Source organism: Onychomys torridus, chromosome 15 (genome assembly GCF_903995425.1).
Source record: "Onychomys torridus chromosome 15, mOncTor1.1, whole genome shotgun sequence".
Taxonomy (NCBI): domain Eukaryota; kingdom Metazoa; phylum Chordata; class Mammalia; order Rodentia; family Cricetidae; genus Onychomys; species Onychomys torridus.
The window spans coordinates 31,787,437-31,814,701 of record NC_050457.1 but is presented as its reverse complement, the minus strand read 5'-3'; the positions used below and the strand labels follow the sequence as shown (position 1 = coordinate 31,814,701).

Below are 27,265 nucleotides of genomic sequence, written 5' to 3'. Positions count from 1 at the left end.
CATGGAAGTAAGTTCTTTGCAAATGCAGAACCCAGCAGTTGGGGGAAGTCAGCTCAGTCCCCAGATCTTGTGACCCCCTTGAACTGAGTCTAGTCTCCTCTTCTTCCGCCCAGACATCAAATACATCAGCCAACAGACAACTCAGTCACTGAAACACATCCTGAAAGCAGCCACTTTGCAGAAACAAAGAAACAGGTCACCTTCTCCTCCACTGTCTTCCTGGGAAGATATAGAAAGCAGTGTTTCATATGCCTTGGTTAAGATTGAAACAAGGCCTGCCCTATAAAAGTGATCATGGCAAATCTTTACAAATGTCGCTATAGGGAAACAGAAATTTTTCTTCTTAGACCATGTATGGAGGATAAATTCCACGGATTTTCCTTCTGGGTGACTGGTTAGTAAAGGGGAAAGGAGGCATCCTACCTAGTACGGTTTTTCCACCATTGCATGGTGATGTCTGAAATATTGTAATAATTACCATACTCTTTAAAAGGCCATCATGAAAACATTGCTCAGAAGAGGCCACCTTAGTTAAAAGTCTAAATTCTAGAAGTGAACCTGTTGCCTGCCTGGGTATTCTGCAGTGGAAGAGAACCAGGGTGTCCCAAGTCTCAGCGAGAGACTGACTTTCTTTGGCCAAGTTTCCCTGTGGCCAGTTCTGATTCCAAAAGCCACAACAGGCTTAACTTTCTGTTGTTTTCTGTTTACGGAACAAGTTTCCACAGGCTTAAAACCTGGCTTCTCTTGCCCAAGCCCCTCTCCCCTTCCTCCCCTTTCTCCCACTCCACTTATTCTGATTGCCTAATAACACCCTGATACTTCGGACATAAAGCTAGTCTGTGGCTGTGTGTGTTGTCATGTTGAGCAGACTGCAATAGCCCTTTTAATCCTTACCTTATGGGTTTTATTTGCAAATGTTTCGTGTTTCTTACATGTCTTACGGCACTCAGTAATTATTTTAGACTTCTTGGGTGTGATATCCCTGTTTTATTTTATTTTTTTTCAAAGCCCGTAGATTTCAGAGGTAAACCAAAACAGGTAAAACAAGTTTAGCCTTGAGTCTAGGTGATGATACATCTAGTCCATTTTATCATTCTATTTAGTCATGCCGGGAGACTTCCATAATATGAGGTGGGTTTTTGTTGTTGTTGTTGTTGTTGTTGTTGTTTTTTGTTTTTTTAGGAAGAAATGAAACCTCAATGTTGAAAGCCTTTGCTTTAGCTTTTAAAAGAATGGTTCTTGATATTCATCTAAATTATTTTTTTTCTCGAGAAAAACTTTGTCAGGCATATTGGTGACACACACCTGTAACCTCAATATTTTAATGTTGAGGCTGGTGGATCCAGGTGTTTGAGGCCAGCTTGGGCTGTATAGCCAGTTCTGGGCCAGCCTGAGCTAATAGTGAGATCCTGTCTGAAATCAAAAAGACAAAATTCAACAACTTTTAAAAATGGCTACATAAGGCTAAGAGGCAATTTTCCAAAATGTTACAAATTGTTATTTCTGGTTAGAAGGGTCATGGGTGTCATGTCTCATTTTTTTTTTTTCAAGTTACAATTTTTTATGGTTTATTTATTTAATTTTTGTTAGACGTTCTCTAAGATCAACAGGTTATAATCAGAAAATAATCTGATTTTACTTAGCAGTATGGATTTTTTTTTTCATGAGAATTGTAGAAAAACCTATATCATAAATCTGGCTGTTTCTATACTGACTATAAAATATATTTGAAAACATGAGCCCAGATATTTACAAAATTATCTGTGAGAAGCAAAGAGTTGTACCCATCACCAGTATCCTGGCCAGTCTTATGTCGACTTGACACACAAGTTAGAGTCATCTGAAAGGAGGGAACTTAGTTGAGAGACTGCCTCCGTAAGATCTGTAGAGTATTGTTAGCCAGGCGGTGTTGGTGCACGCCTTTAATCCCAGCACTCGGGAGGCAGAGGCAGGTGGATCTTTGTGAGTTCGAGGCCAGCCTGGTCTACCAAGCGAGATCCAGGAAAGTCACAAAGCTACATAGAGAAACCCTGTCTTGAAAAACAAAACAAAACAAAACAAAAAGATCTGTAGAGTATTGTCTTAATCAGTGATTTATGGGGGAGGGCCCAGTCCATTGTGGGTAGTACCATCCCTGGACTGGTGGCCCTGGGCTCTATAAGAAGCAGGCTGAGCAAGCCATGAGGAGCAAGCCAGTATGCAGCACCCCTCCATGGCCTTTGCATCTGCTCCTGCCTCCAATTTCCTGCCCTGCTTGAGTTCTTGTTCTGGCTTCCTTTGGTGATGAATAGCAATATGAAGGTGTAAGCCAAATCAACCCCTTCTTCCACAACTTGCTTTTTGGTCATCGCAGCAATAGAAACCCTAAGACAATCAGCTATGCTGGAAAGGATGGACTTGGGCTTATGGGAAAATAAAGTGGAGAGTGGTAAAGGATGATATCTAATGTTGATCTCTCTCTCTCTCTCTCTCTCTCTCTCTCTCTCTCTCTCCCCCCCCTCTCTCACACACACATACATGCACACACGCACACACAGATGCACATGCACGCACACACACACAGTGTGTGTGTACACATGTACAAGAGCCCACATATGTGTACATGCACCCATACAAACATGAGTACATATACTACACATACACTAAAAAGGGCCACCTACACACTAGCTGTTTTCTCTGACTCAAGGATGGTAGAGGAGAAACTTCCCCTCCTCCTGTCTCTCTACTGATCCCAAATAAACATGGGAGAGAATAAAAATATAGCCATATATAGGTAGTCAAGCATGATGCTTCCAAAGCCACGCTTCAAATGAACCTAGTGTTAAATATTGTGTAATACATTCCCAGAAACCACTGGCTCCTCTGCACCGTCTGCTCCCAGAAGGTCCATTACAAGCACTCAGTGGTGTGCATCAATAGGACTGCCTTGCCAGTCCAAGACTATTGTCTCTCACTGAGCCTGTAGGACATTGATTTGGCTAGGCTGCCTGACTTTTGTCCCCAACATCATTCTCTCCACTCCCATGTATCATTTGACTTTGAGGTGAGCTAGTTGCCATTCTCTGTAAGGCCCAGCTGAGAGGGTCTTAAAGTCCTTGCCAACAAATACAACTCAAGGCTGCCAAGACTCTCCAAAACTGTAAGGTTCATGAAGGAAGGGACTTCTCTCTACTCTTTGATTTAGCAAATTTGATAACCGCTATGTGCCAACCAGCCTTCCTGACACAGGGATTATATTCAGCTCCCATTTTCAAGGAACTTATGTTCTTGTGGGAAGACATACACATAAGCAAAGATAAATGCACACATAAGTAAGAGCAACATAGGCAAAAGCTATGAAGCAGATAAATCATGTTTGTAATAAGACTGGAAAAGGAGGGCAGTGGTCCCCAACAGCTGAGGGGAGTCAGGAAGATGGAGAGCACTGGAGAGGGTATGTAGGCTGAGAGGTCTGGAGGGAGACAAGGACTATGACAAAAACCTTGGGGCAGGAATGAACCCTGTCAGGAGAGCAGAAACAGAGCACAGAGAGAATACAGGGAAAGTGACCCTTGATGCTACAGAGATGGGGGGAGGGGCATCTTCCCACAGTGGTGAGCAGCTTGGGTTTCAGTCGATGGGTAGAGGAAAACGTCAGAGGCTGTTAACTTAAAGTATGCATTCCTCACTTATCTCAATGCAGATATAACTCAAATTCACCATCTTCACCCTCCTTAAATGCCCAAGTCACAGGTATCCAATGCTTTCACACGGGTTTGCCACCACCATCGCCATCCCTCTCCAGAACTGGGCTCTTGTGTAACCAAAACTCTTACCATCGGCTTTTAAGCACCGCCGTCACGTGATCTTACTTAGGCTTTTAAAAATTAATTTTGTTTCTTGGCAGAGATGGCTTGTAGAAAGGCAGTGGGATTAGTGCCTTACAGCAATGGGTGGACCCGGCATGTAAGTTGTGGACAGAACTAACATGAATGCTGCTAATTTGAATGTGGATACACAATAATGAGAACTAGTAATTGCCTCTAGGTTTTTATGTGCTCAGCAACTTGCATATAACGAGTCAATATGAACTTAATGTTTAAATAGCAGAAGCACTAGTCAGGTCTGATGACTCAGACCTGTAATACACCAAAATTTGGGGAGCAGAGACTGGAGGACCTAGGACCTGAGGTCAACTGAGGCGACATACAAGATCCTATCCCCACTCAAAAGAAAAAAAAATTCAAACTTTTTTTAAGTAGAAATTTTTTTCTTAGTGAATTAGGATGATGGAAGTGGGGGAATCCACCTTCAAATCATACCAAGAGTGGAAGGGTCTGGGTGGAATAGGAACAGTGAGATGGAGTTGTGGAAGAGGTGAGGAAGTCACCCAACAAAGATGTAAGAAAATGGCATAAGGACATTTGCTAACCAGCAAGCAAACTTTTAAAAGTAACCCCCCCCCCTGCAATGAATGAGTAAATAAAAGTGCTCTCTCTTCTCTCTCTCTCTCTCTCTCTCTCTCTCTCTCTCTCTCTCTCTCTCACACACACACACACACACACACACACACACACACACACACACACACCTATCATGATGCAAGATTGGCAGTCTTTAACATGGATAAAGTTGATGTCGGTGGCTTAAGAATGCCTAATTGCAACATTACCATTAAAGCTAATCCTTTCATAGCCACCTAGGTTTTTCTTAGCATTTTACATATGTTATTTGTGACTCTCTGAAATCAATAGCCTGTGGTGTTATGGGACACTGTCTCAGAGATTAGATTATGCCAAATCCTATGTTTTCTAGGGTTTCTGGGCCTTCTGAAGCCGTCTACTGACCAACATCGAATTTCAAACTCTATACTACTTACTTCTAGAGCTTGAGACCCAATTAACCCAGTCTTGAGGCACTTGGAGAAATTCTTTCAAAGAGATTGCCTTTGTTGACATCTATAAGAGAATTATCACTTCATCAATGCCTATAAGTAAATTACCAAGAGCCACTATTAATTTGAAGAATATCTTTGTGTCTTCAACAAAACTGATGAAAAAATACCATTTAAAAACAAGCCCAAGATTCTCTTTATGGAACCTACTTAACAAATTTCAATTTGCTGGGTTGGGGGGTGGAAAAATACTACCTTACAATTTCTGCTCTAAAACAACCAAACCCCAAAACATTTCAATATGAGCTACCATTTACTGCTCCATTTATCACAAGCACATGACCTAAATTGGGTCATAGTGTAATTATAGAAATTGCTTTTTTGAAAAAAGTATAATCTTACTATTTCATAAATTACGAAATATATCCCCCAACAATTCTTTTCCAGATATCAGAAAGCAGACTCTCAGATATAGGTAGTAAGTAATAGAATATATAATTTTTCAGAGTATTCATATTCTAGACCAAGGTCGGCCATCCACCACTCACGAGAACTTGGGAAAATCATTTAAATTTCTGGAGCCATAGACTCTTGGTTTCCAGGATTAAGGGCACATATCAGGACTGGAAGTGTCTCTCAGCAGGGAGAGTGCTTACTCAGCATGCATAAAGCCCTGATTAGATACCTAACCCTGCATAAATAGGCTGTGGCATCACAAGTCAAAGTTCCAAGTCATCCTTGCCTACACAGAAATTTTGAGGATAGCCTGGGTTACATGAGACCCTGTCTCAAAACAAAACAAAACAACAAAAAAACAAAAATGAACAGCCAACACACATTGGCCTGTCATGAATGAATTAGTCGACAATTCACTCTTGTTCCCGCTGTCTGCTGACAACATGAGGGAAAGCCAATGTTGAAGTCTAACAGGTATTTTTAGGGAACACACAGCAGTTAACACTATTAAGGCTCACCCCTACCAACCTCACAAACATGACCTCCAACAAGACACTCAGACAGTCCCTCCAAGGAACAGCCTCAAGCACTAAGGTCAGAGGTTGCAGAAAGGAAGAACTCGGTGAGGTGAAGAGAAGGCCCCTGGCCTGCTTTTAATCTTCTGTGCTTAAAAATAAATAAATAAATAAAAATAAATAAAAAATAAAAAAATAAAAAAAAATAAAAAATAAAAAAAAAAAATTATCTCCCTTTAACACGTTCAGCTGTGATGGTGTGAGCCTCAGGACTCAGTACATCACTACATTGCCTTAGCTGCTCCACCCTGTCCATATTCCACAGTCAAGTTTGTAAAAGTAGTATTACCTGTAGATCAGAGTGGAGTTGAGAAATTTAAGAACAACAACAAAAAAATCAGTGTAAAGACACACTCAGGGTTAGCATAACAGAGAATACCTGACCTTAAGTTGGAAAAGCAGTTGGGCTCCACTCTGAAATAAGTGACTCTTCTCCCAGCATGCTAGCTAGATCTGTGGCCTTGGGAGCCAGGCAGCTGTGAGCTGCCCAACATGGGTGCAAGAAATGGAACTCCTGTCCTCTGCAAGAACAGTAGATATTCTTAATTACTCTCCAGCCCCTTTGTGCCAATGAAATGAGAGAAAGCATGCACAGAATACAGCCTGGGGCCTGACAGGGAGCCAGTGCTCAGGATGTGTTATTTATAATACCTACTTTTTTCTTCTTACTTTACAACTTGGATTTTGCTCATTAACCCATTAACACCTTAGAAAGAATGGCTATACGTCCATGATATCTGAGACTACCATAAGTGATATTTTACCCATTCAGCTTATCAGAATAATAGCACTCAGGAATTATCAGGTGGCGCACAACTGTGATGTCCTTTATCAGATCTGGCTAGAATGTGTCTTTGCTTTCCATGCTCAGGTAGACTACTTAGGGCAGGTAGAAGCCAGCTCTAAGTTCTACATATTGGCTCACATTATTAGAAGTGAATTTAAATGCCACACGGATGCGAAAAGTCCAATGAAGAGTAAGAAGTACAGGTTGATCATGTACCATCAGGCTGAGATGCTGTGCCAAGGAAAGGAAAATCTGCCCATGCGATCATGTACCATCAGAAGGAGATGCTGTGCCAAGGAAAGGAAGATCTGCCCATGCGCTGAAGGATTTCAAGGGCAAAGGTTCCCTTGGTCTTTCCTGCTGCAGGCAAATGGATGGGTCAGCTCCAGAGTCGACAGTTCCCACCACTTTCTGCAGTGTGGCATGAGTAAGTACAGAAAGCAGCCGTTCAACTGCTTCTGGTTGACTGTTTTTTATTATTTTCGTTGTCAGGGGGACTACTTTAAAATTTTGTCATAACATAAAATTTTCCTTACCAGAAACTGTATGAATATGTACCATGTCCCCACTTTTTCAAAGCGTCTCTAAGACCTTCCTTGAGGATGAGCCGCTCAAGAACATCTGTCTGATATAAGTCATATCCAGACCTTACTTTTCTCCAACTTCCGGTTTTCATTTTCTAAGTGAAATTTTCAGTTTTCTTTTCTCCTGACCACTTTTTTAGGGGCTCACTTTTGTGGGGAATTTTCCAAAGAATTCAGTTTGCCTTTCGCAGAAATAATCATCCTCTTTCCCACTGAACTTATGCTTCATCAGTTCACACACTTACTTACAATCTATTGCAACCACAAGTGTAACTGGAATCAAAGGGTTTACAATAAATATAGACTCCTGTTGAGCAAACGGTCTAGCAGCTGGACGGGAACGTGTTACTGGAAGCCAGTGTTCATCCTTAGGCACGGTTCAGTCTGTGTATAGGCCTATAGTCCTATCAGGTCAACATGTTAGGTTCTCAATAGAACTGCATTTGCGGGGCAAATGCCAACATCCAACCATTTTTTTACCTATAGGAATCTCAACTATATATGAGCAACCTAACATTAAACACACACACACACACACACACACACACACACACACACACACACACTATATTTAATGTTAAATGGTTTACCCATCACTCATAATTTTTCTTCCTTTGAGAACAAACATTGGCTTTTGCACCTTCGTTTAAAACACTCTACACATACACAGGAACCCACCCTTAGCTCCTGAATACTCAGCACTTGGACTCCCAATTCCTAAGAGCATCAGCCACTCCTGCCTTCTTTCCTTACATTGGAGTCACACCTGCTAGTGTTGCAGGTAAGAGAATGAAGGATGATGCCATCCTCGTGTGCTAACTGGATGATAAGCAGCAGGATTTGAATACATACTGACAGCAGACATAAATCTTCTGGGGCCACAGGATCCTGCCCTCCACTGTCTACTTAAAAAGGCACAAGAACACGGGTAAGAGGAGGGGCACGGAGGCCCCCAGACAGGCCCACAGGAAGTCATCCTAAAGTAATAAGTATTTCTGGTCTGTGCATCATTGAATTCTAAAAACACCCAGCAAATTTCAACGGCATCAAGAAGAATGGGGACTGAAGAATGTCCTGAGCTACTGGAGCTGCTCTGTTGCTAGATAATACATTCCTGCCCTTGACCTGAAAGTCTACACTGGATTTTTTTTTTTTAAAGGGTAGTCCAAAACGATAGTATCATCCTCCCACATCACTTCCTAGATCAACCCAGCAGAGTCGCTGAGCAGCGTGGGAAAAGCTGGAATGTGTAGACAGACTCAGGTTTGAACCCTTGCTTCTCCTGGTGTCACTGAAGTACCCTTCCTGCCCACCTCCTTGCTGTGCCCATGTGCAAGACAAGGACCCTGTGGAGACCTTGCAGACTTAAGATGACTTGTGAGCGAATACAGTTGCCCTTTCCAAATCAGATAGAGAAATGAGACAGAACCTATGTAGGAATGGTTTACCACGCCAAAGTGTCAAACATCAGACAATTGAGTTCAAACACAATCTTCATAGGACCCTCCCCTTCCCTGCCTCCAGCTCCCCATCCCCCCCATCCCTGACTATAGGATAAAACAAAACAATCTTCAGTAGGTCAAAACAAGGCACTCGGCAAACCTCACCACCCCTGCTTGCCTGGGCAACCCCATCTCATGCCCTCTTTTGTAGCTATGCAAATGTATTTCCAATGGATGACACTGAGAACATATGCCAACACACACAAACACACACACATACACACACACACACACACACACACACACACACACACACACACGTTGGTTGGTCTTTGGTCTTTTGGGGGGGCCCACCACCCAGCTCCCAAATAAATCACACAAGGAGGGTTACTGTTAATTATGCATGCCCAGCTATAGCTTGGCTTGTTTCTAGCCAGCTTTCCTTAACTTAACTTCTCCCACCTACCCTTTGCCTCCGGGCTTTTCCCCTTCTCTTACTTCTGTAATCTCACTCTCTCTCCACGGCTGGCTGCGTAGCTGGGTGGCTGGCTCCTGGAGTCCTCCTCCTTCTCTGGCTGCTAGATCTTAGGTCTCTCCTCCCAGTTTTTCCTTCTATTTATTCTCTCTGCCTGCCAGCCCCGCCTATCCTCTCTCCTGCCTTGCTATTGGCCAGTTCTTTATTAGATCATCAGGTGTTTTACACAGGCACAGTAACACAGCTTCACAGAGTTCAACAAATGCAACATAGACAAAAATAACACACCTTAACATATTCTACTACACCCCCACCCCCACACAGAATTTCCAATTCTTAGAACTGCATTTTCTTTCCCTGGATTTCATGTTCCATACATCACCCATTTCTCAGTTGCCCAACTCTTCTTCTCTGTGCTCCAGAAAGCTCTCAGGTCTGTCTCTGTTTTACCTGCCCTACCCCATCTGTGTATGACAGTAGTTTTACTACATTGTCCCACTAACCTACAGCACTCTGGACAGGCTTCAACATCTGGCCAGCCACTCTGCTGACATGAAGCCAAAAGTTTTCTCATAACACAACTTGTGAAACACCACTACTTTGTCCAGGTTTGACACTAAGCCTTTCATGAAAAGGAAGGAGTCTGTGTTGTGTTATGTATGATCGTGTTATGTATTGCTTTCCCAGGTGAGTTTGCTGTTAACCTGGGAAGGTTGGGAGTTACATGGAAATCTGTTTCATTTTTACTAACCTTTTAAGTTAACATACAAATACAGTCGGTAAAGAAAACACTTGCTCTGCAAGTGTGAGGACCTGATTTCGAATCCCCAGACCCATGTAAAAGCCATATGCACCCTTCTTCACTCTAACTTCTTCTCTTCCTCCCTGACTCTCCCCTTCTGCTCCCTTGTCACAGTTTCCCATCACCCTCTCTTCCTGCCCCCTCTCCTCCCTGAGCCCTTCCCCTCCACTCCTCATGGTCTACACTGATGATAATAAACATGTCAATATGAAAGCATCTCTAAGGAAACTGACTTGGAATCTTTCACTCACATGCCCAGGAATGGTACAGCTGGGTCATATGGTAGTTGTTTGTTCTTTTAGATTTTTAAGGGCCCCTTCACTGACTTCCATAGTAGCTATACCAGTTTTTACATTCCCTCAAAGCAGTGTACACAGGTTTCCCTTTCCTAGTCCCCACAGGCATTTATTGTTCTTAGTGGAGATGTTTCGTCCACATAATACCCAAGAACTGCATGTGATGGTATGTCTACTTCCATCACTTATAAAAGACTAGTTTGGGGGCTGGAGAGATGGCTCAGAGGTTCAGAACACTGGCTGCTCTTCCAGAGGTCCTGAGTTCAATTCCCAGCAACCACATGGTGGCTCACAACCGTCTATAATGGTATCTGGTGCCCTCTTCTTCACACAAGCAGAACACTGTATGTATACATAATAAATAAATCATTTTTTAAAAGGGTGATTTGATTTGTATTTAGAAAAAAAGGCTACTTCCCTTAATCCAGTGTGTTAATATGTGCTTTTTAATCAACCTATACCAGTTATGAAGAATAGTTGGAAATTTTACTTTTTTAGAAGACAAAAAAAAAAAAAAGTTTTCTTGAACAGGGTTCCATCTAGCCCAGGCTAGCCCAAACTTACTATGTAGCTAAAGATGATCTTGAACTTCTGATCCAGCTGCCTCCACCTCCCAAAAGTTGGGCATGCAGTTATATGTCACCATAGCTGTCTTTAGAAGAGCTATCTTTTACCTGCCAAATTTGTAGACAATTTCAACTTTCCAGTAGGTTCTAAGTGTTCAAACTGAATGAGTCACAAAAACACATGTGAGAACCATTCCCCTCTGAAGAGCTGCTGATGGCACATTCCATAACATAGGACAGGAATCCTTAAATTCCAGATTGTTTCTCCATTTGCTATGCTACCGTATTCACGGTGGCTCTAAATAGAATCCTTCTCTATCTTAAAATTGATGCTGGCACAAGAGGTCCATCATAGAAAAACCAACAATGAAATGAGGAGAAGTCCTGCTTTGTGGGCTCTCCCTTCCCCCAGGGTCACCGTTCTGTCTCATGGTGCTGTGGCTTCGGGAGCACCTTCAGCTTTTTCCTCCTCACCTCAAACCTTACCATTTACCACACACAGCCAATTCTGTGTTGGCCTGGCCTCTCCAGCTTAGTTCAGACCCACACGTTCTGGGAAAAGATTCCTGTTCATCCCGACCGACCATAGTCTCCTCCAATATCATATGTTCTGACAGAATAAGATATTCTACTACTAAATATAGCCACCGCCTCATCTGTTCCCTGATGTTTTGTGTTCTTTTATGTATATGGTTTCCAATTTAAAAAAATAAAGATTATTTTAGGAAAACTTAGTGTTGTTTCCAATCTTGTTTTGAGAGTCATGGTTCCCATACGGTTGGCTCCTACATCACATCAGGAGATGTAATGATTAATCAGGATGACTAGAACCTCAGTGTGGCAATACACGCCTACCAATGGACACTGATGAGTATCCTGTAAGACTGGCTAGATTTCTACTGTCATCAAGGCTGCTGCTTCCATGCTACCTTAGTTCATGTTGCATTGTATTCTATAAACATCTACTAAGCAACTACTAGACATAAGGCCTGACAATGTAATGTCTTAAGTTGTTACAGATCTTCTCACAGAAAGCAAACACGCTTACAAAAGAAGATAAGCATTAGTTGAAATGTGTATTGGCTGGGGATTGTGGCCCAGTTGGTAGAACGCTTATCCAGCTTGCATAAAGCCCTGGGTTCCCTCTCTAGCACCAAATAATACCGGAAGTGGTGACACACTCCTATAATCACAGCAATCCAGAGGTAGAGGCAGGAGGATCCAAAGTTCAAGGTCATCCTATGCTTCATAATGAGTTTGAGGCCACCCTGGGATACATGAGACCTTATTTCAAAACAAATAAGAGAAAATAAATGTGTCAATGATAAGTGATAAATGTGTGTTCAGAGTGTGAAGGAGGGGGTCTGGTGAAGAGCAGATTGGGTAGGGGGGAGGCTGAGACTAATGTAGGCAAGCTGAGATCACAGGAAAACTGGATAAAAGATTTCATGTTTGGGACTGGGGTAATACCAGGAGACAGGATGGCTGAGTTTTTCACCTTGGTGACTAGGTTAATTACAACAGAAATCATCTTCTACAGGAGCTTTGGAAAGACACAGAGCACCTAAATGGAGTACTATTATGTGTCCTCAGAGATAAAATGAAGACACGGAGCAAAAAATTTTAATTGAAGCTAAGTAGACTTAAAAAATGAAGTTGCATGACATCTATCTATCTATCTATCTACCTATCTATCTATCTATCTATCTATCTATCTATCTTTTAAAGAGAAGGCTGAGCATGTGGCCCAGCCTCAGTAAAAAATTGACATGTGCAAGGCCCACTGCAGTTCACACAGAGTAGCAGAGAGACAAGAAGAGAGATCAAGAGCCTGTGACACCAGCTTTAGTTATTCCACTAAGACAAGGAAAAGGAACCAAAGATTGAGAGTCTGGACCCTGATGCTTGAATCTACACAACACTTCGTGAAAAGAACTCCGGGCTCATCCAACTAGCAGCCAACCGCTCCTGGCTGGCTGGAGGCCAAACCCTAAACTGGAAACAGTATCTACTTAACAGGTTTGTGAAAGACTGACAGCGTGAAGTACTTTGAGCCAGGTATGTAAGCCCTGCATACGCATCTGCTGGGTGGGTGGGGGGGGGGGGGGGCGGGGGGAGATAGGGGACAGAGGGGGGGAAGGGGGGCAGGGATTTTTTTTTTTAACCTGGTGCTTGATGACCTTGGGGAGAACAATTTCTGCCTGAGGATAAACTACAAATGAGGAGACTGAGCAAGCGTGGGGTACGTCAGTGGCTGCACTGACTAAAGAGGATGACTTTTGTGCAAGACACGCAAAACAAGAGAGATGTGAAATAAAGGATAACCTGGGAGCTCAGGGTTGAATGAAAACGCTTTCGAAGAGGGGTCTGTTTTAGGGACAGGAAGGGGCTCAGACGGCATTGGCCAGTCGCTGAAAGCCTTCCCTGGTGGAAGTGGGGATGCCCAACCGCATCCGGAGCTGGGGTGCCCAGCGAACCCTACCGCTCCCTCCCCAGGTTGTCCCACAAGGAGGACCTCCGCCTCTGGTAAGTTTGAATCAGGGAGGACTAAGAGGGAAAGGCCCACTTCCCACGCACGACACCAAAGCGATAAACGGCAGACTTTGGCATTCCGTCTCCGGAGCGACTTGTTCCACAGCTGTGGACTCATCCTCCCTCCCCTGGCCCGCAGCAGCCACGGGGACGGGATGCCGCTCCGGGAGCCAAAGAGACAGCGCCCCGAGCTCCCGCGGGCGGGACGCTCGCACGCAGAAGCAGGAAGAAGGGATCGCTGGTTTGGGAAAGAGGCGGCTGGGAGGCTAGGTCCGGCAGCCGGGGAAAGTGACCTCCCCGGTCCAAGGTCGAGCAGGACCTTCCCTCCCTGAGTCCCACTCACAGCACCTCTGCGCCCCCGGGGCCTCCCGGAGACCACCACCTTCCCTGGGGGTGCAGAGCGGCAGGACTCCGGGCGGCGCAGGTGAGCGCGGCGCACGGGACTGGCGGGCAAGCCTCGGCGGGAGGGAGGGAGGCCCTGCCCCGTCCCACACCGCCCCCGGCTCTCCGCCGCTCCCCACCCGCACGGCCCCCCGGGTCCGGCCCCTCACCCCCAGTCGCCCTCCGCTCCACCACCCCCACACACACACCCGGAAAGCTTCGGCCCAGCCCAAAGAGCCCCAAGTTCCCCCGCAGCCCCTCACTCACCGCGCCGGGAGCCGAGCCGCGCGCGCTGGAGGGAGGCAGGGCGGCGGCGGCGGGCCGTGGGTCGGGTCGGTCGGTGCGAGCGCGGCTCCCACAGCGGCCCCTGCTGCCCGAGCCGCTGACCAAGTGGCGAGAGGCGGAGGCCGCGGGGTGGCACCTGCCGGCTCTCCCGGCCTCGCGCGTCACCCGGGACCGCCCTCCGCCCTCCGCCCGCCTGCCCGCCGCCGCCGCCAGGTGCCGCCGAGGGGCGTGGGGTGGCCTTGTCAGCCGCTCCCGCTGCCACCCTCGCCGCGGGCAGAGCCTAGCCCCGGCCGACCCTGACCACTGTGGGGTGTCGGTTCCCGTCGCTGGACTGGTGCCCTTTGCTTTCTGAGAATGAATGCCGGGGATCAGCTGGGGATCATCCCCGCGCTAAAACCAAAATACTGTGGAAATTGTCATCCTAAGTGACTCTGATGAATGCCAGGACAATCTGTAATGAGGACTACTTGCCGGCCCCGAGGGGGGCTGGAGGGGGCGCGGCTGGAGGGCAAGGGGAAGGAGAAATGGGAAGCCCCCTCCAAAGGGGAGACTAGACCAACAAGATGCCCCCCTCCACCCCACCTCACCACCCCCCGGGAAGACAAGCCAGATTTGGGCCAGCTCAATCCCCCTTCTTATTATTAAGAGATGAATTGGGACGCAGGGGGCTTTTGGGGCAATGTATGCAACTTTTTTTTTCATGGTTAGTAAGGAACAAAGTCTGACGAGCCCCTGTCTGAAGGATTCCTTCAATGATTGTTGGATTGGAAGTGCTGAGCTGGATGCATGCAGGCCTGTGTGTGTATGCACCAGACATTTTTCTGTTTCTTTTTAAAAAATTATCTAGTCCTGTGTCTAGTTATAATCATAGTAAACATTGTAATGATTTCTAATCAAGCGTAATAGCAGGAAGGCAACATGTAAGTCTAGAGGTGCCTGCTTCTACAGCAAAACCCAAAATTAGTATTGATCTTTCTACTAGACCACCTCCCACCCGGTCCCTACCCAATCCAAACCTGAGAGCTTGCCTTCCCAGCCCTGATGTCTCACCCTGTGAGCTATGCTTGCACTGAGTTCCCAGCATGGATTCAGAATAGGAAGGGGCTCTCAGCAAGTAGGGACAGTGGGTAGAGAAAGCAAGACCAGTCAAGTAAGCCAGCCTCCCATGGCCTAACCCTAGTGCATCGGAAGTGAGCTTTCATGGAAAATCTAGTAGAATTCTGCACTAACACTGTCTGGCCTTGCCTGGGCTGTTTGGGTCGGGAGATTTTTATTGACTGCTTCTATTTCCTTGGGGTTTATAGGTTTATTTACATTGTTTATCTGATCTTGATTTGACTTTGGTAAGTAGTATCTATCAACAAACGTAATCACTTCTTTTAGATTTTTCCCAGTTTTGTGGCGTACAGGTTTTTAAAGCATGACCTAATGATGCTTGGGATTTTCCTAGTTACCTGTTAGTCCCTTTTGTTTCTGATTTTGTTAATTTGGATATTCTTTCTGCCTTTTAGTTAGTTAGGATAAGGGTTTGTCTTCCTTTTGATTTTTTTCTCAAAGAACCAACTCTGTTTCATTGATTCTTTGTTGCTATTTTATTGATTTCAGCCCTCAGTTTGATTTTTTTCCTGCCATCTGCTCTTCTTAGGTATGCTATTTCTTTTGGTTCTAGAGCAGTGGTTCTCGACTTTCCTAATGCTGTGGTTCTTTAATACAGTTCCTCATGTTGTGGTGACCCCCCACCATAAATTTACATTATTGCTACTTCATAACTGTCATTTTGCTACTGTTATGAATCATAATCTAAATATCTGATATGCAGGATATCCACTATATGAGCCCTGTGAGATTGGTTCTTTGACACACCACCCCCCTCCACAAGGGGTGGTGAGAGAGCTGTTCAGTTTCCATGAGTTTATAGGCTTTCTGTTGTTCTGTTGTTGTTGATATCCAGCTTTAATCCATGGTGGCCTGATAGGATGTAGGGGGTTATTTTAATTTTCTTGTCTCTGTTGAGACTTGCTTTGTGACTGAGTATGTGGTCAGTTTTGGAGAATGTTCCATGAGGTACTGAGAAAAAGGTATAGTCTTTTGTATTTAGGTGAAAATGTTCTGTAGATATCTGTTAGGTCCATTGGTTTATAATGTCTGTTAGCTCCAGTATGTCTCTGTTTAGTTTTTGGCTGGATGACCTATCTGTCGGTGAGAGTGGAGTATTGTAGTCTCCCACTATCAGCGTGTGAGAGTTAATCCTCAACCAAAGAGCAGATAAAGAAAGATAAAGATAAAGAAAATGTGGTGCATTTACACAATAAAGTGTTACTCCGGCAGTTAAAAATAACATTATGAATTTGCAGACAAATAGACAGAACTAGAAAAAAATCATCCTGAGTGAGGTAACCCAGACCCAGGAAGACAAACATGGTATGCAGTCACTTATTAGCTGTTAAGTAAATGATAATCATGCTACACTCACAGGTCTATAGAGGCTAAGTTACAAGGGGGCTCAAAAAAAAAAAAAAAAAAAAAGAGAGAGAAGAAGAAAACAAAGAGGGCTCTATGGAGGACCCATGGCTCTCCCGCAGAAGGGGAAATAGAATAGATTTTGTGGGTGGACAGTGGGCAGGTGGGAATGGGAAAGGGATCCGGTGGGAAGGGAGGGATGGAGGGAGAGATGACTAGAATTGAGGGGCATTTACGGGGGGTAGTGGGCAGTATGGAAACCTAGTGCAGTGGAACCCCCCCCCCCCAATCTATAAGGGTGACCCTAGAGAAGACTCCTAGTAATAGAGGACATGGAGCCTGAACCAGCCATCTCTTGTAACCAGTCAGGCTTCCAGTGTTGGGCTGGGACAACAACCCAGCCCCCAAACCTTCAACCCATGATCTGTCCTGCCTGAAAGATGTTCTGGGACAAAGGTTCTTTTAAGAACTCTCTGAATCTTCTAGAAAAAAAAAGAAAAAAAAAGGGGGGAGGGGGTGCTGAGGCAAGGCATACCTAGGAACATAATTAGAACCTGTACGAGTGACCAACCTATGACTGCTTTAATTTGAGACCCAGGAGAGGGAGCCCATGCCTGACACTGCCTGGAGGACCAGGAACCAGAGGCTGCAGAGACTTAGGGTAGAGCCAAACACAACTGGCAAAATGAATAAATGAATAAAATCAATGAAATGGTTCCTAATGATGTTCTGCTATACTCGTACATTGGTGCCCAGTCCAGTCGTTGAAAGAGGTTGCCTGCAGCATCTCAAGGAAGCAGGCGCAAGGACTCACAGCCAAACATTAGGCAGACAGAGAAAGCCCAAGTTGGAGGTCTCCATCGGGCCCCACAACTGAGAACTCGAGGAACCCAACAGAAGAGGGAGAGGAGGAATCATGGGACCCAGGTGGGTCAAGGACACTGGGAGAACACAATGCTCAGAATCTACTAAGCAGGGCTTACAGAGACTGAAGCAGCAATTACAGAGCCTTCTTGGGTCTGCACTAGGTCCTCTGCATATATGTTATGATTGTCAGCTTGGTGTTTTGGGAGTGGGAGTTGGGGGTGTCTCTGGTTCTTTTGCCTGCTTTTGGGACCCCTTTCCCCCTACTGGGTTGCCTTGGCCAGCCTTGATGTAAGGGTTTGGGCCTGGTCTTATTGTGTCTTGTGCCAAGGTTGATTGATATCCCTGGGAAGCCTGCTCTTTTCCGGGGGAGATGGGAGTGTGATCTGGGGGATGTGGGGGGAACAGGGAGCTGTAGAGGGAGGGGGAAGCTTTGGTCAGGATATAAATATGAGAAAATAAACCAATCTTTTGAAAATGGGGTTTCAGTGTTTGACATAAAGCGTTGGGGACTCCTACTGAGCAGTTAATGATAGGACAACTCCCAACCCATGGAAGTTCAAATGAAGCTGAAGATTTCCCGTGGTAGAGATGTATCTCAGTGGTAGAGATGTATCTCAGTGGTAGAGATGTATCTCAGTGGTAGAGATGTATCTCAGTGGTAGAGATGTATCTCAGTGGTAGAGATGTATCTCAGTGGTAGAGGGCTTGCCTAGCAGGCACAAGGCCCTGAGTTCAGTGCTGGACATTAATCAACAAACAAAGAAATCCTTGTTTCGAGCTTTTCTTTCATGTTACAAATAAGTTGGTTAGCAGATTTGAAAAATCCTTTAGAAATTGGAGACAGTTGTTACGTGTTGGTCACCGTTTCTATCTGAATGAAATTTCAAACATGGAAGAGGTTAATTAGGTTCATTGATTTTGAGACAAATATGATTGTTGTTACTTTTTCCCTGGGATCTAAAGAATCCACAGACAACAAAACAAACTAAAAATGTTCTCTGTTCTCAGAGACAAAACATTCATTCGAGCTGTAACTGACAATAAAGTGAATGCATAACTAAGCGGGGGGGAAAAAAATACATTGTGTTCAGGTTGTGACAAGTACCATAAAGACAGGAAGGGCATGGGGACATATGAGGTGGGGAGCTGCAATGTTGGAGTGTTTCAGGAAGGCCACGGTGAAAGGAGGCTTCTGCACTGTGCTGTGTTGTGTTGTTGAGATTCACTATGAAGCAGGGGCTGGGGAATGGAACTTCTGATGCAGCCCAGGCTGTCCTCAAACTTACATTCCCCTGCCTCCTGCTCCCCAGTGCTGAAATAACAGACCCAAAGAAAGCATTTGGGTCAGGGTTTTGAAAGTGGCAAAGCTGTGTGTCTTTTCAGGTAACGGCATTCCAGCCAATGGGAAGAGCCGGGATGAGGGCATGAGCACATCTGGAAGTCCCCAGTCCCCAGAAGAAGACCGAGGAGGTCAGAGGATCTGAACCAGGCTGGGGACAGCGACAACAGACACAAGGGCAGCCTCAAGGAAGCAGTTTCTGGAAAGCGGCACCATCTGGCTGGCTTAGTTTTTAAATGTTTATCTTTTTCTTTTCCTTTTTGAGGCAAAGTCTGGCTAGAAAGCCCAGGCTGCCCTCAAACTTTCAATCCTCCCGCCTCAGCCTCCTAAGAACTGGGATTATACGCCTTTGCTTCCGCTTGGCATTTAAAACTGAGCATTCTAACATTTTTGAGAACAGAATATGGGATGGGGAGGGAAAAAGAAGGGCAGGGCCAGGAAATAGTTAAGAGACTCTTGTGCTATCCAAATAAAAGAAAGAGGAGGAAAGAGGAGTGGGCAGGAGTGAAAGGGTCAGACCTTCAAATATATTTTGGCACATAGAGGCAGAGGCAGGTAGCTCTCTATGAATTCAAAGCCACCTGGTCTACAAAGGGAGCTCCAGGCCAATCAACACTACATGGTGAGACACTGTCTGCCCTCCACACTTCCCAATTCATTGTGAAGATAGTGTCAACCACATTTCCCAAAGATCTGATGTGACAGATAAGAGAGGGTATGTCAAAATGACTCCAAAGCATTCTCCACGAGCAAATGCAAAGAGCATGTTGCCTTTATGAAGAGGAAGACTGAGAGGAAAATGTAGGGCAAGGGGCAGAACTTATTCAAGAGCTGATTGAATTTGAGAATCCCATTAGATATCCAAGTGGGCGCATCAGGCAGGCAATTGGTGATGCCAGTCTGCAGACTGAGAGAGAGGCTTGGCTGGAAATATAGACGTAGGACTCATCAACCTCTCAACGACTTTAATCCCAACACTTGGGAGGCAGAGGCAGGAGGATCTCTGTGAGTTTGAGGCCAGCATGGTCTGCAAAGTGAGCTCCAGGAAAGGCACAAAGCTACACAGAGAAAGCCTGTCTTGAAAAACAAACAAAACAAACAAAAAAATATATAAGGATGGCTAAGAGCTTATTCTCTCAGGGCATTGCAAAAGGGGAGCCCAATGTCTTGATGATGGATGCAGGGCAGCTCTCAACACTTATCAGAAGAGCTGCTTTCCACAGGAGATGGTGACTGACAGAGACTCACATCTGGTCAAAATGCAGAGACTAAGAGACTCTGGAATGCTCAGCTCTAGATCACAAATGGATCACATCTTCTCCCCCCCAAGACTCAGGAATCCTAGAAAAAGAGGGGGCAGAAAGATTGTAGGAGCCAAAGGTATCGAAGGAAAGCTGTGAAACAGTGCTTTCTGTATGTGACGCTGCACACATGAACTCACGGTGCTTGTGACTGTATGCACAAGACCTGTGTAAGGTCAAGCCAGCCAAAGTCCAGCATGGGTGGCTTAGGAGATCAAGAAATCCCAACCCTAGCTGAGAAGCTATTGCTAAATGGAGGTTGCTGGAATGGGGATAGAGGGGGGTGTCCATTTTTTCCCTGGGATTCAGCCCCTGGTAGGGTTCCCGTGCCCCAGTGATGTCCTGTGCCCATGCACATCCCGACAGCACTAAAGTCAGTGGATTTAAAAGAAGTATACAGAGTTGAGATGGAGAAGTGAGAGTGGGGGTATGGAAGGAGCTGGAGGGGATGGGGTGATTGGTTCAAAATATACAAGAATGCTGGTATGAGATTCTCAATTACATTAAAAATGAAAACAGAAAGAAAGAAATGAAGCACATTCCCATTCAAGGTTGTAGCTTATGATGGCTAACAATTCAGGAGCTGTTTTTCATGCTTCTCCTGAGCACACACCAAGAGATATTTTGCAGCCTTCCTTCCATTTTACATTTGGTCATGGAAATAACTTCTGGTTAATGGAACTTGAGCCAAGTGTTGCTTGGCACTTCCTTCCAGGTAAGAGATGTTGTGCTCACTTACCTTGTAGGTAGGTGGTCCTCTGCTAGAACAACAAATGCCCTTAACCACGGAGCCATCTGACCAGCCCACAGAACTCATTTGAAAAACTTAATATTGATCTCAGAAAAATATAATAATCAAGGTAACTTTATTTTAATTGATACCAGAAATTTATTATATAACTTTCATCTGTACATGTCTGTGTGAGTATGTGCATGTGTGTGCATAGGTATATATAGCTGTGTGGGAATATGGAGGCCAGAAAAGGGGGTTGAGTATTTCACTATATACTATTCATTTATTCCTCTGAGGCAGTGTTTCTTTCCCTGAATCCAAGGTGGATGTTTCCTTAGCTAAGCTAGAAGTCAGTAAGTCCTAGCAATCCTTATGTTTCCACCCTGCTCGAAGCTGGGCCTATAGGCATGCCACAGATTCCCAGCTTGGTAAATGAGTGTTGGGATCTGAATTCTGGTCCTTATGATCAAACAGAAAGCACTTTTAAACGATGAGCCATCTCTTCTGCCCCATAGCTTTAAATCTTACATTGGGTTCTTGGTACACCTACATTTCCTTTTCCTTTTCCTTTCCCTTCCCTTTCCCTTTTCCTTTGTTTTCCTTTCCCTGTCTTCTTGCCTTTTTGAGAGCCTTCATTTTGTTTTTTTTTTCCTTTTATATTCCTACTCATCACCTCTAGTGTGTGAAGTTCCCCACAATACTTGTTAGTTGTCCATAATGGGGGTGGAGGGTGGGGGGTGAGGATAAATCAACAAACTTTGAGTCAAATGCAATGGAGAAATTTAATCCAACCACATTACCAGGTAGGAATGTGTGAACAGTAACGATCACATAGAGAAATCTGTATTTCAGATTTCATAAAGGTCCCTTACTTTTGTTAGTTCCTGAAAGCCACAGTCCCTTGCACACCCAGTTTACAGAATGTGGTAATGAGCCCTGTCTTAGTTAGAGTTTTATTGCTGTGAAGAGATGTCACAACCACAGCAACTCTTATAAAGGAAAACATTTAATTGGGGCTTGTTACAGTTCAGAGGTTTAGTCCATTATCATAATGGTGGGAAGGCATGGCAGCATGCAGTCAGACATGGTGCTGGAGAGGCAGCTTTGAGTTCTACATCCAGATTGGAAGAAAGCAGGAAGAGAGTGACACTGGGCCTGGCTTGAGCTTCTGAAACCTCAAATCCCACCCACCATGACATACTTCCTCCAACATGGCCACAGCTCTGAATAGCGTCACTTCCTATGGGCCTGTGGGGGCCATTTTTATTCAAGCCACTACAAGCCCCATGGAGACCAGTGGAAGATCTGGGCAGGACTGGAACGGTGTCAGGGCCAATAGCAACATGGATTGAATCTTCTGATATTTTGTGAGAAGAAAGACAAAATGATGTAACAACCAACTTAACTAACCATTTTGTTTTTCATTAGCATTCATGAATACATAATAACAGGTTTCACTAGCAACTTAGCTAATATTTAATACACTTGAAATTTCACATAGTCAATAAGACACAGAACAATCAATTAACTTCACAATATGTATACTGTAAGATTTATTGTTATGCAATTAAGGGCTTGGCAATGGTGTCATTTACTAATTAATTGCACATATACATGCAGCATAAACTTTTCTCAAGCAGTATTCTAGGTGCTTCTGATGTGGTAATAAGCAAAATAGATGCAATCTTCACCCTCATGGAACATTAACAGTCTAGAAGGGAGATCCAGACAAAGCAAAAAAGCAGATCATCTTGAGGTAAAACCTGGATTAATTTTTCACAGGATGGTACAACCCGATACCCGTGAGATGTTTAAAGTAAGAAATCTACTAGCTGAGTGTTTTGTGTGTCAGAAATATACTTAATGTTTTATTCCCTTTCTACCAATGATCCTAAGCTCAGTATGTTAACTTACAAAATCAGTGAATCAGTGGTCACTCTGTAATTCAGACAGAAACATTAAAAATTAATCTAGAGAGATTACTGACTGAGAGAGAGCTCAGTCAGTAAATGGCTTGCTGCACAAGCATGAGGAACTGAGTTTAGATCACCAGCACCTAAAAGTTTGGGTGTGGTAGTTCACACCTGTAATCAGTACAGAGGAGGTAGAGACAGGAGGATCCCTGAAGCCTGGTGACCAGTTAATACAGCAGAATTAGTGACTCTATCTTAAAAAGTAATGTGAAGACTGAATAAGTCAACCTGTGGTCTCCATATGCACCTACTCACACATGCATGCATGCCCACCAACCCGACAGTCCCCCCTGTCCCCCCCCCACAAGGACTGCATTATGATTCAGTCTCAGTGTTCATCAGATTAAGGTAATTCCTTCATCCTTACCTTCAATGAACTTTAGTTATTATTCATGAATATAAATCTCTATTTATGCATTTCACACTGAATACCATTTTAAATGTTTTTAAAATGTCACAATGAATGATTCAGAAAAAAAAAAAAAAGATCTTTAATAATTTTCCACTCTAGTTTTCTGATCTAGTTTCTCAGGCATTCTTATTTCACTTCCTCATTTAATCCTTCCTTCTCCAGCCTCACCACCTCACTGCATATAGAGGCTGGCTTTCAATTCTCAATCTTTCTGCCCCAACTAGGAACTGGGGTTACAGGTGTGCACTACCATATCTAGTCAACTGGTCTATATTGACGAATCTATTATAATTTTAAAATAAGCTTGATATTTTCCAATTTCTATAGTAATAACTACTATTTTTTGTTGTTGTTCTTGTTGTTTTGTTTTGTTTTCCGAGACAGGGTTTGGGTTTCTCTGTGTAGCTTTGCGCTTTTCCTGGAACTCACTCTGTAGCCCAGACTGACCTCGAACTCACAGAGATCCGCCTGGCTCTGCCTCCCAAGTGCTGGGATTAAAGGCATGTGACACCACCGCCCAGCTAGTAATCACTACTATTTTTTAAGTATTTATTTTTATTTGTGTGTGTGTGGGTGTTTGTGTGTAGTGTGTGTGTGTGTGTGTGTGTGTGTGTGTGTGTGTGTGTGTGTATTACACCATATGTGTATGAGTGTTCAAGAAAGAGCTCTGGAACCCAGGAGCTACTGTTACTGGTGTTTTTGAGTGTGCTGGGAACTGAACTCAGGCCCTCTTGAAGAGTAGCAAATGCTCTCAAATGCTAAGCCATCTATCCAGTTTCATTATTGTACTTTTTTCAATAGTACTTACCAAAAACCTAATAAATATTGCATATATAATACAGACAGTATAACACTATAATAATAAATAATGTTATAAACATTATAACACCATAATATTGATAAAAATGGTTAACTCAATTCCTGGAGATTTATTAGGAGTTCTTTAAGTACATCTTTGAACAGTGCAGTTATTTAGGAACTACAGATGCACATAGCAGTGTGGATGGAGCATCACATGACAGGGATGGAAACTGGGGAACTGAAGCCTGAGTCATAGGCCTAGCTCTTTGCTCCTGCTGATGTTTGCCCAAGACATCAACAGGCCCTAGGTTAGAGCTGGTGCTAACCTGTGCACACAGGATGATACAAACCAAAGAGAAGTGGATTGTGCAAATCCCTTGAGCCAGCACCGACTATCAGCAGCATGAAAACTAAACCACCAGCCAGGCCTAGGGCCACCTGCCAGTTCTGCAAAGTTTACATAATAAACACTGACACACAAGGCATCAAGGCACAGGCTTGAGGAACCTGGTCTCATGCACTGATGTAACTGACATGATGACTGTATAACAGATCCAGCTAAGGTGGTCACATCTTCTTCATGAGGATGCCTCAGGAGCATGAACCAGGAGAGCCATATCTATAAACTCATGCAAAGGCTGCCCGAGAGTTTTCATCAGCATCAAAAGGGTGCAGCGTGTTTACCTGTTGATTCTAACACACTGATAGAGATCATAACAGCCTGCCTTATTTTTTCCTGTTTGGAGTTGCCAGTTATCTGATTAGAAACAAACACTGGGGACGGGGACTGACCACGCACCCTATATCTGTGTTGCTGACACAACTATCAAGATACGTTCTATTATATTTATATTACAGGGACTGGATTATAACTCAGTTGGGAAAGTGCCTGCCTTGCATGCAAGAAGCCCGGCATTTGATCTCAGCACCACACACACAATGGAAGTCCTGTGTCCCACCTGGTCCTGCATGGTCCAGACAAATCTCATTTGTGGTACCGTAGCTGCTCAGACCCGAGCACAGAGGCTTAGCTGCTCAGACCCAAGTAAACACACAGAGGCTTATATTAATTACCAATTGCATGGCATAAGGCAGGCTTCTTGCTAGCTAGCTCTTATAACTTAACCCATTTCTATTAATCTATGTTTTGCCAGGTGTTCCATGGCTTACTGGTCTGCTGGCATGTTGTTCTTTGGGCAGCAGGCTGGTGTCTCTCTGCCTCTCCTTTCTGTCTGCTTGAATTTCCTGCCTGCCTCTAAGCTGCCTTGCCATAGGCCAATACAGCTTTATTCATCAACCAATCAGAGCAATACATATTCATAGTCTACAGAGACATCCCACAGCAGAGAATGGCCCCCATAGGTTCATAGATTTGAATACTCGGTCACCAGGGAGTGGCACTATTTGAGAAGGATTAGGAGGTGTGGCCTTGTTGGAGAAAGTGTGTCACTAAGGGTGGGCTCTGGAGTTTCAAAAAGCCTATTCCAAGCTCAGAGGCTCTTTCTTCTTGCTGCCTGCAGATCCAGATGTAGAAGTCTCAGCTGCTTCTCCAGCACCATGGCTGCCTGCATGCCACTATGCTCCCGGCCATAATGAAATGGACTAAATCTATGCAACTATAAGCCTCAATTAAATGTTTTCCTTTATAGGAGTTGCTGTGGTCATGGTATCTCTTCACAGCAATAGAAACCCTGACTAAGACAGTTCCCAAGAGTGTATTTACATATTTGATGTTGCATAGTGCCCCCACACCCCCTCTTCCAATATCTATTTGTTTAAGGAAAGAGCAGAGAGGGAAAGCAAATAGTAACAATGACAAAAATGTTCAATATAATTAGCTAAATTAAGACACTGGGCTACATACACAGCAAGCTCAAGGTCAACCTGGATACTTAGATAGACTGTGTCTCAAATATAAAAACAACAACAACAACAACAACAAAACCCAGGGCTGGAGAGATGACTCAGCAATTAAGAACACCAGCTGCTCTTCCAGAGGACCTGGGTTCAGTTCCTGGCACCCACATGGCAACTCACCATTGTTTATTATTCCAGTTCCAGGGGATCTGGCACCCTCACACAGACATACATGCAGGCAAAACACAAATGCACATAAAAACCCGACACAAAAGGAAAAGCCATACCCCAGTTGAACTGTTAACTACAGGCCATGAATCTAATACTTCTTCCTCTTTCCCCCAAGCACCGCTGTGGCCTGCTCTTAGAGCACAGTGCCAGGCAACGTGGTTGTTCTTTCGTTGATTGTATTTCCCGGTGACACTCTCTGGAAAGCAATCCCCAGTGCGCCAGGCTTCCGTCGATCCATTTCTGGTAAGGTTTGACTGATACAGGCTTATTGCTTTAATGAGCTAAGTCAATCCCTCTCCCTGACCCCGCCCCCTTTTTGCTTGTCAGGTATGGGGTCACTGTGATGGGAAAAGTAACCACTATAGACAACTTAGGGCTGGAGAGATGGCTCAGCGGTTAGGAGTAGGAACTGGTTTTCTGAGAACCCGAGTTTGGTTCTCAGCACCCACGCTAGGTGACCCACAACTACCTCTAACCCCAGTTCCAGGGGCATTCACACTGCTGGACTCCACAGGCATCTGCGCTCACCTGCACATGGTCACATAATTAAAAATAATAAAAACAATTTATTTATTTATTTTTGGTTTTTCAAGACAGGGTTTCTCTGTGTAGTTTTGGTGCCTGTCCTGGATCTCACTCTATGGACCAGGCTGGCCTCAAAGTCATAGAGATCCCCCTGGCTCTGCCTCCCGAGTGCGGGGATTAAAGATGTGTGCCGCCACCACCTGACTTAATAAAAACAATTCTAAAAAAAAAAAAAAAAACCTGGCACTGAGGGTTAGGGTTCGTGATAAGGTTGTTGCTGAGACAAAGCTAATCACATGTTTTGCAAACTTTGGGACTCCTGTGCAATAGAAATGTGGAAGATTTTAGAGTTGTGGTTTTAAAAAAAAGGTTCTGAATGCTGTAAGTAGACTTACTGGGCCATTGTAGTAGGAGCTAAGAAAAGCAGAACGCCAAGAGAGATGCTTGAGGGTTCAAAGGAAGGCAGCCCTTTCCACTTAGGAATGGGAATGCTTGTCTACTACAGGATGAAGAGATACTGGGGTTTCAAGTGTTGAAACTGAAGGAGGATGGGGACTTTTGAAGCTGAACTGAATGTATTTTGCATTATGAGATGGCCATGTTGCTATGGAGACCAATGGGGGACTTTTAAGAGAGTGAACGTGAAATGTCCCCCATGGGCTCCTATGTTCAAATATTTAGTCCCCAGCTGGTGGTGCTATTTTTCTGAGGT

At 44.4% G+C, this 27,265-nt stretch overlaps 1 protein-coding gene across 1 annotated transcript in view; it reads right to left on the bottom strand.

The window, feature by feature from the left end:
* Elovl7 (ELOVL fatty acid elongase 7) overlaps positions 1 to 14,346 on the bottom strand; it is a 71,981-nt gene extending 57,635 nt beyond the window's left edge. The window contains exon 1 of the mRNA XM_036207017.1: positions 14,037 to 14,346. The gene's annotated coding sequence lies outside the window, so the exon portion shown is untranslated. The remainder of the gene's footprint in view (positions 1 to 14,036) is intronic.
* Between the last annotated feature and the right edge of the window lie 12,919 nt (positions 14,347 to 27,265).